The 9,982-nt window shown below is 42.8% G+C and overlaps 1 pseudogene; it reads right to left on the bottom strand.

Moving 5' to 3' along the window:
• LOC109127253 lies at positions 7,097-8,886 on the bottom strand (annotated as a pseudogene).

The following is a 9,982-nucleotide window of genomic DNA, read 5'->3' as shown; positions in this document are numbered from 1 at the left end:
CCCCCCCGCGAAAACCAACTTCCCTTCATGACACTCAGAGACCACTCTACCCATGTAACAGTCCAGATGTACCATGTGACGATGAAACCAATCCATCCCCAGCATGACATCATATAACTCCACAATACTGATAATCAAATCCGTCGGCCTCGACTCCCCTTTTATCTGAATATCCACATCCCTCACTCGGCCAAGGACTCTCATGAGCTTGCCTCCCGCAACCCTGCCAACTCCCGCAGTCTCACCGGAATATCCTCTAATAATGGCGCTCTCAGCGCACTTTGGGGTTATGAAGCAAAGGATTGCTCCAGAATCAAAAAATACATGGGACAAAAACCCGCCCACCGACAAGGTCCCTACACAAACCTCATGTGTTGAGAACCTAACATTCTATCACAAGCAAAGCACACATTAAATATTATCTACTTAATTTACCAGTTCGAGTCACATAAGTTAAACATGTGATCACTCCTGCACTGGTGCCACCGGTATCCACAGTCGAATACACCCGCGATGTCAGCTCGATTCATCTGATCGGCTGCACACCCAGCTGCACTCTTGGCTTCCCTCCAGCCTACACCGCTGCTACTGCTATCTGCTGCAACATGGGACAACGAGGCTTGATATGTTCCATCTCCCTACAGTGGTAACATACTCGGACATCTGCCCTGATGTGAGCACCGGACCGGACACGCGGCCAAGAACACTCGCACCAAAAGGACACCAGCGAAACACTTGTATCACCCGTGGGACAACTCGGACCAAGAGCTCATCCAGCATGCCTAGGATCATTCCCGGTGCAACCACTCGGACCAAGAGCTCATCCAGGACTTCAAGACACAAGATCAACCAATTCTTCCAAGCCTTCATCCTAGAAGACCAAGAGATGGACTCGGCCAAGGCAACCATCGGTGAGACCGTCTGTACGGCCTTCATCCTTACCCAAGGATGAAGGCACCAAATACGTTAGGATCATGACTTATACTCTTTTTCCTTACTTTGGGTTTGTCCCATGAGGTTTACCGGAGAAAGTTTTAACGAGGCGATGAGTCCTAACGCACAAAGCCGTGTTTTAGTCCATGACATGTTCCCGCATTCAACTTAAGGACGTGGCCTCTTTTGTTTTTTCGTAGAGCTTTGCGTTTTGAACATTTCTAGTGTCTTCCTTTTGAACGTTTGAATAGTGTGACATGTGGGGTCCTATTTAAACTACATAGAGGGCAACATGTTCACCATCTAGGGTAGCAGGTCAAGGACAAACGTGTTCAGACCATAGCGATTCCGCGTGTCCATAGTCCCCTCTAAAACCTAACACTATTTAAACTCCCTTTGCCACTAGCTTGAACTTTTTTGACTTGAATGAAATTATAATTTCCCCAAAGAGTGAATCTTTGTTTCTTGTCTGAAATCTCTTTCTTGATCACAGTCCAGGACTGGGCTAAGGAAACTCTAGAAGGAACAATCTGGGATCACCCTCCTTTCTAGATGGCATACGATGCTCTCCACCGCTCATTCACACTCTACTCTCATTCCACTTCCACCTTTCCGAGTAAGGACCTTGTTTCCATGAGCATTCCACGACACAAACCTCCGTCCATGCCGTTAAGCCGTTCGGCGTTCACATCAGCTGGTATCAGAGCTAAAAGGTTCTAACAAAGGTTGTATCTTTATGTTCATCTTGTTTAAGTGTTTGTTCATCATTGTTATTTCCTAGGACTCGTTAGATCTATAAAGTATAAGTGTTTTGTCTCTAATTCGTGTTGTGGTCCCAAAGTTTTACTTTTTGTGCGTGTGTTTGCTTTTAGGCGCGTGTGGTTGCTTTTTGTTATTCCTAGGCTGTATGATTGCTTTGTTATCATATCAATCATTGACTACCCAAATAATATCTTATCCGCCAGCTTTGGACGCGTTATACTCACGAATAATTGTTTTGTTTAAACGAGGAATGTGACTCACTCGGCCAGCGCATCGTGTACGGACCAAGTCCATGTCAACGTTCGAGAATCATATCCCGGACGTGATATCAACCATTCATGACTCGAAGTCTTCTCATGTCGTCAGCCATTCAAGATTTCCGTCCATCCATTGTTTCCAAACATCGTACCGCCAACAGTCCGTACGACCACCGTCCATACCACCGACGCTATGAATGCACAACAACCACCAGAGATCCTGTTACCACCGCTAGAGATCGGTGCCACCTTAACGGCCCTTCGTAATGATATAGAAAATCTAGCCGAACGATTGGCCCGACTTGAACTCGCCAACCCTCCGAGAGAAGATCCTTTGCCCGTACGACGACGAAGACAAGAACCGGCACAGAGTGACCAGTCCAACAACGAGTATGAGCCGCGTCCGAGGCAACATTGCCGACGCGATGATCGGTACGAAGAGGCTCCACGTCCGGCTGAACCAGGGCACAAGATGTTAGCTCCAACCTTCGCCGGCAAGTCCAACCCCGAGGCATACCTCGATTGGGAGAGCCGGATGGACCACATCTATTCTTGCTAGAACTACACGGAAGTACGTAAGACTTCTTATGCAGTGGCAAATTTCACCGACTATGCACTCGCATGGTAGGACTGCCTGGTTGCTGAACAGCGTCGTAACCATGATCGGCCTCTTGTTACTTGGGAGGCCATGAAAGCCGTTATGAGACGTTGCAACGTCCCACTGCTCTACCATCGCGAGCTCCGATAGAAGTATAGGAGACTCATCCTCAATGCTAGTCAAGAGCCGGATGACTCAAACCAGCGCAAATCATCTTTCACACGCGATTCACGTGAGCGGGAAGGTGTGTGGTTGATCATTGACGTAGGCTCCTTCACGGATGTAGCGAGCTCCTACATGGTAAAGAAACTTTCTTTGCCAACCACATGCCATCCCAAGCCTTATAAGCTTAAGTGGTTGGACAATAAGACTGTGATACAGGTGAAGGACCAAGTCCTCGTTCCCTTTAGTGTTGGACCGTACAAGGACCAAGTCCTATGTTATGTAGTACTGATGAAAGCTAGCCACATCTTGTTAGGAAGACCATGGTAGTTTGATAAGGGAAGATCACATTGCGGCCGCACCAACCAGTATACGTTTGTACATGATAACAAACGTATAAGTTTAAAGCCCTTAACTCCCACACAAGTTAGGGAAATGCAAGTGAAGCTGTCTAAGGATTCAGACCCTAAAATGAACTTCCTAATTCAGTCAAGTGACGTTAGAAAGTCCATTAATGACTCCAACCAACTGTTATTGATGATTTTTATAGATTTGTTGGTTGAAGGAACAGGCGGCTTAAAAGACACACTTCCGGACGTCATCAAGGGCGTGCTTAGGAGATACTCGGACGTGTTCCCGAATGAAATTCCCGAAGGCTTACCAAAACTCAGGGGCATTGAGCACAAGATCGACTTGGTCTCCGGAGCACAACTACCCAACCATCCCACATACCGAGTGAACCCGGATGAAGCCAAAGATTTGGTGCCACAAGTGTCCGAGCTCATGTCCCAAGGCTATCTTCGAGAAAGTCTTAGCCCATGTGTCGTCCCTGTCCTGCTTGTCCCGAAGAAATATGGATCATGGCACATGTGCATCGACTTCCGGGCTGTAAACAACATCACGATCAAATACCGGCACCCAATTCCGCGACTAGACGACATGTTGGACGAGCTGAGCGGTTCAACCATTTTCTCCAAGATCGACCTTAAAAATGGTTACCACAAAGTAAGGATGAAGGAAGGAGATGAATGGAAAACCACCTTCAAAACCAAGAAAGGTTTGTACGAATGGTTGGTTATGCCATTCGGTTTAACTAATGCACCTTCTACCTTCATGCGCTTAATGAACCACGTTTTGAGAGCTTTTATCAACAAGTTTGTTGTGGTTTCTTTCAATGATATTCTCGTTCATATATCTTGCCTGTCCGACCATGTCGAGCACTTGGAACATGTTTTAAACACCCTCCGCGAAGAGAAACAGTACGCCAATGATAACTCTCTAATTTATATGTTTTTAGCATCCTTTTTTGTCCATATTTTGCATTGTTCATTCCTCTAACTTAGCAATTTTACGTCATTAACTGTAGGAATTCACTTTTAGACCATTCAGGGTGTTGCATTTCTGCATTTGTATATTTTGGATGAAAACAGGTGCTAAAGAGCCAAAAATGGGGAAAAACAAGGAAAATTCCGAGCATGTACCCGAAGGAGCCATCGAGCTGCAAGAACAAGTCCGAACCCCAACACGATCGAGGAGGATCCGAGAGCATAAAGAACAACCCGAAGATCCACCTGAGGAGTAACCCAACTTCACCCTTGTGTACCCCATCGAGTAGACCATCGGGCAGGTCTGGGAAGCTAGGTCAAAAGGGTTTCCATATATAAACCCCCTCCTCTCCTAGCTCGCAAGGGGCATGCCGCAGACCCTCAAACCAGAGAGCGAGAGCTTCTGTAAGAGAACTGAGCGACTCAAAGTTTTTCCTTTTCGTTTTGCATTTTTATTTCATAGTTTTCTTAGATTTCTATCTTGTACTCTTTCTACTCTACTCTATCTTTTAATACAATGCAAGTTTCATTCATTTTCGTTATTTTGTTCCTTGTTATCACGTCCGAGTAGTGTAGTAAAGTTTCTAGGGATGGGATAGATGATTTTGTGTTCTTGATCGGTTAGGATGCCTTAGTTTGATTGTAAATGATTGATAGATTTCCTTCTAGGTTGGTGTTCTTAATGCTGTCAACAGACCGAGAGGTTGAGATTAGATCTAGGGCGTTTCAGCGACTGAGAGGTGTAGATGAGATGCGTGAATTAGTNCATCGGGCAGGTCTGGGAAGCTAGGTCAAAAGGGTTTCCATATATAAACCCCCTCCTCTCCTAGCTCGCAAGGGGCATGCCGCAGACCCTCAAACCAGAGAGCGAGAGCTTCTGTAAGAGAACTGAGCGACTCAAAGTTTTTCCTTTTCGTTTTGCATTTTTTTTTTATAGTTTTCTTAGATTTCTATCTTGTACTCTTTCTACTCTACTCTATCTTTTAATACAATGCAAGTTTCATTCATTTTCGTTATTTTGTTCCTTGTTATCACGTCCGAGTAGTGTAGTAAAGTTTCTAGGGATGGGATAGATGATTTTGTGTTCTTGATCGGTTAGGATGCCTTAGTTTGATTGTAAATGATTGATAGATTTCCTTCTAGGTTGGTGTTCTTAATGCTGTCAACAGACCGAGAGGTTGAGATTAGATCTAGGGCGTTTCAGCGACTGAGAGGTGTAGATGAGATGCGTGAATTAGTCAATGCTAGAGGTTTACTTGACTCTGAGTAAGGGATTAGATGAGTTTGAGTTTACTGACAATGATGAATCGTTTTTAATACCTGNCTCGCAAACGAGCACGCCGCAGACCCTCAAACCAGAGAGCGAGAGCTTCTGTAAGAGAACTGAGCGACTCAAAGTTTTTCCTTTTCGTTTTGCATTTTTATTTCATAGTTTTCTTAGATTTCTATCTTGTACTCTTTCTACTCTACTCTATCTTTTAATACAATGCAAGTTTCATTCATTTTCGTTATTTTGTTCCTTGTTATCACGTCCGAGTAGTGTAGTAAAGTTTCTAGGGATGGGATAGATGATTTTGTGTTCTTGATCGGTTAGGATGCCTTAGTTTGATTGTAAATGATTGATAGATTTCCTTCTAGGTTGGTGTTCTTAATGCTGTCAACAGACCGAGAGGTTGAGATTAGATCTAGGGCGTTTCAGCGACTGAGAGGTGTAGATGAGATGCGTGAATTAGTCAATGCTAGAGGTTTACTTGACTCTGAGTAAGGGATTAGATGAGTTTGAGTTTACTGACAATAATGAATCGTTTTTAATGCCTGCTTGTTCATATTGGTATTGCGAGAGTGTGGTAAGTGATCAAGGTTGATTGTTGCTAGTGCGAGAGTGTGGTGAAAAGGTTTTAGAAATTCATTGTCTAGGAAATAATTGCTTGAGGCATGTAAGGCATTTGTACTGGTCTAGAATACTTAGGATTCGATTACCCCATCCTTAGGAGCTTTCGTATTTTATTTGTTTACATTTTCTTTACTTACTCGACCACTTACCCGATCAGGTACACGATAACCTGCATCGAGTAATACCTCGAGTTGTTCATATCTCATTTGCTTACTCGATCACCCCACTCGATCCTGTACTCGACTGCTTGCATCAAGTGCTTAGATCGTGTGGTTTCTTTGTTTATATTCCTTTCTTTTATTTATTTTAGGACTGTTAGAACAAAAACCCTATCTGCTTGGCTTGACATGTATTGTCTTGATCATATCCTTCCTGCTAGCAATAAACAATCATTTGGATTGATAACCCTTTGTACTACAACTGCATAGGGAATTGATATCCTGGGTGAAAACTCCCACTATCAATTTGGCGCTGTTGCCATTTGGTTGATTTTATTTTGCTATGTTTAGGATTTCATCACTTGCTAAATCAAGTTCTTTTGTTTATATTTGGTTCGGATACTGACTTGTTTGCTTTCGCATCGTTTGTTTTGAATCTCAGGTACAACCCGAGCACCCACCCGACCCGTCACTCGATCACCTGGATCGAGTTGATCCTCGTGTACACACTCGAACAACTACCTGTGCATGCAAACACGATCCAGAGGTAGCCAGAACCTGAGTCCTTTCATCGACAACATCGACAGACCTGGGCTCCTCAGACAACAAAAAGTTCAACCAGAACCAGCAATCATTGAGGAGACGATGAATAATCAGAACGGTCCACCAGCTCCTCAAGCAAGGACCAATATAGGAGCAGGAGATGCTCCAACTACTAAAACTCAAAGGAATGGCATTTTGCCACCAGCTGTGCAGAACAACAATTTTGAGATCAAGATTAAAAACTTTGTGATTGTTAATTAAAAGGTTTCACCCCAATGGTGAGTTCTTATTTTGAATCTCTTAATTTAATTTTTTTTTTTGAAAAATAAAAATTTAAATTAGAATATGAAATTATTGCATTTAAGATATATGTTTATAAAATTATTGCATTTCATAAAAATTTAAACAAAGGAAACATTAAAACATAATAAAAGAGAAGTAAAATTCATAAAAAGAGGAAATGCTTAATGGTATTCTCCAAATACAACATACAACATGATGTGAAGACTGTCATCATCGAGATCATCTTTGTTTACGCTTTGACCAGAGACTGTTTCAACATCTTCTATATCATCCATTGTTCTCAAGACTTTCATAAAACCCGCGAAAGTAAGAGAGGTTGCTTCCTTGAGAGCCAAGAAAATCTCTGTCCATTCGTTTTCATAGGTGCTACGAGACAATCCATCAGCCAAACGAAGCAACACAGAGATCCCAGAGCCTATAGCGCCTTGGAAAGGACTCTTTATGAACCCTATGAGAATCGACAAAACACTTGGAAGCTGAGACCTCACAGGGTTGAAGAAGAAAACGAGTAGATCGACAAGAAACCGCAATGCTAATGTTGATGTTTCAGAGTCCCACGTGGTTTCTTCTGTGTCTTGAGAAGCTGTTGATGATGGCGGCTTGACACTTTCTCAAAGAGCATATCGGTTTTACTACGTATTTTGTTGTTAAAAACCGGGAGAATGATAGAACTGAAGATTCCAGTCCAAAAGGGTCTTGTAAAAAGATGACCATGATTCGTCAGAATGTTGAAGAGTACTTCAATGTAACGCTTTCGAATTGCTGGTATCGGATCCGAGGCTTGCTTAGATAAACCTGAACAGATAAATACTATGACATATAAAGCTGGTATAGCAATAGTGCTTACTCTGATTTCTCTGGCTTAGCTTGGAACTATTCTTGAATATCCCTTATAAGACGTCCATTGGCACCATGAGGTTTCTCATCTGGTTGCATCCAAGAAACCAAGTTGAGGATGCCGTCTAAGCCAACAGTTTATTCAAGCCATTCACTTGTTTGTTTTGTGGAGCTAAAGTATCAGAGTTCATCTTGATTTCTTCTTTCACAACTCGATCATATAGAGGGCCTAAATAATCTTCAGGTAAGTCTTTCCCATCATCTATACCTCGATTGTTGCGGATAAAATCAGCTTTCATCATCTGCATAACCATTAAATTATTACAAGGCATCAGAACAGTTCATACCATTTCTATGTTTCTACTGCAGTCTCAGAAACAGAGGAATGAGCAGACGTTACACTTATATGGTCCCATACGTTAGTTACAAGGAAAAGAAAACATACCTTATCCTTAACCATGTTGTTGTGTGATCTGTGTTGAGCATAATCACAGAGTATGCAAGAACATAAGCAGTGTCTTCACTTGTAAAAGAACCAGGGTTGCATTTCCATTAGTGTTCTGCAAACTTCTCCATGATTCGATCGATCTTTTGACCTTCTCCGGGTAGCCTAAAGCCGTGTAGAAAGAACCTTATTGCTTCAACAAAATCCTTTTTTTCGAAATTACAGGAGTCGACATATGCATGCATTACTTTGATAGGAAGTTCATCTCTCTCACCAAGGTAATCACCAATCACAATTCCATTTAGCCTTGCTATCTTCATCAGAAAGGAAGCTACTTCCTCTAGTGAACTTCCTAAGTTCTTGTTGTTTATGAGAAATTTGATACCTTTCGATGGCTTCCTATAGAACAAAGAGATATCTTTCTGCAAAGCACCAAAATCATTCGTCAGTGAACAGAAGCAATCAAGACACCAAAATTATTCGTCAGTGAACAGAAGCAATCAAGACATTAAACTGAAGCAAAGCACCAAACCCTAAAATTTCGAACAACCAACCCTAAACACAAATTTACTAACAAATCCAAACAACCCTAATCCCTCCTAACTTATCGCAAATTCATCCTACTAAAGAGAGATACTTACCCTCAGATTTCGATTGCTTCAACCCCATCCGAATGAATCGACTCCAAACTCAAATATCTCGGAGTCGATTCGCTTTTCTCTGATTCGCCTCCCCAAATTAAATATCCGATTCGGATCTCCTCCGAACCAATCTCCTTTGATTCCAAAGCATAAACAGGACATTCTTCTTCCTTTTATCAATAGCCCATATTCGATCGAGAGAGAAACTCCGAGAGAGAGCCGAGAGAGAGAGAGAGAGATGAAACAAAGAAAAAAATGGGTTGTTGAAACAAATGTTTTCCTTTCTTCTATTTTTTTGTTTGGCCAACAAGCACTTGACACGTACCGCCTCTTAGCCCATAAACGAGTCTCCAATATAAGAGGCTCTCTTGCATTTTTTTGATTAATCTGATTTTTTTGTTTTTTCTTCAGCACTAAAACCCCCCTTAGAACCCTGCGTTGGGGTTAACCTGAGGTTTTGTTGTCAGTGAACAGGGCCTAAAGGTAGATGGTGAGAAGATCTGAGCCATAGAAGAATGGCCCACACCAACTATCATCTCCCAAGTCCGATCGTTCCACGGATTAACAGTTTTTACCGCCGTTTTGTACGAGACATAAGCATCGTTGCTGCCCCCCTTACCGCGGTGATCAAGAAGAACCAAGAGTTCAAGTGGGGAGCCAAAAGAACAAGCCTTCCTGGAACTCAAGAAGCGTCTTACTCAAACTCCTCTCCTTTTCCTGCCCGACTTCAACAAGACCTTCGAGGTGGAATGCGACGCATTCGGCGTTGGCATTGGAGTCGTTTTCATGCAAGGTGATAAACCGATGGCATATTTTAGCGAGAAGCTCAGCGGTACCACCCTCAACTATCCGACTTATGACTAGGAGCTATACGCGCTGGTCCATGCCATGGAGACTTGACATGATTACTTGCTAGCTCAGGAATGTGTAATCCACACGAACCATGAAACGTTAAATCATTTGCGCGGCCAAACCAACCTCAAGAAGAGGCATGCCAAATGGCTAGAGTTCATTGAATCCTTCCTATACGTTATCAATTATAAGAAAGGAAAGAGAAGGTTAAGGCCAATGCCCTGTCCCGAAGACACGCCGTGATCACTACCATGGACGCCAAAGTATTGGGG

This window comes from Camelina sativa, chromosome 1 (assembly GCF_000633955.1).
Source record: "Camelina sativa cultivar DH55 chromosome 1, Cs, whole genome shotgun sequence".
Classification (NCBI taxonomy): Eukaryota; Viridiplantae; Streptophyta; class Magnoliopsida; order Brassicales; family Brassicaceae; genus Camelina; species Camelina sativa.
This window is presented reverse-complemented; position numbering and strand designations above follow the sequence as displayed.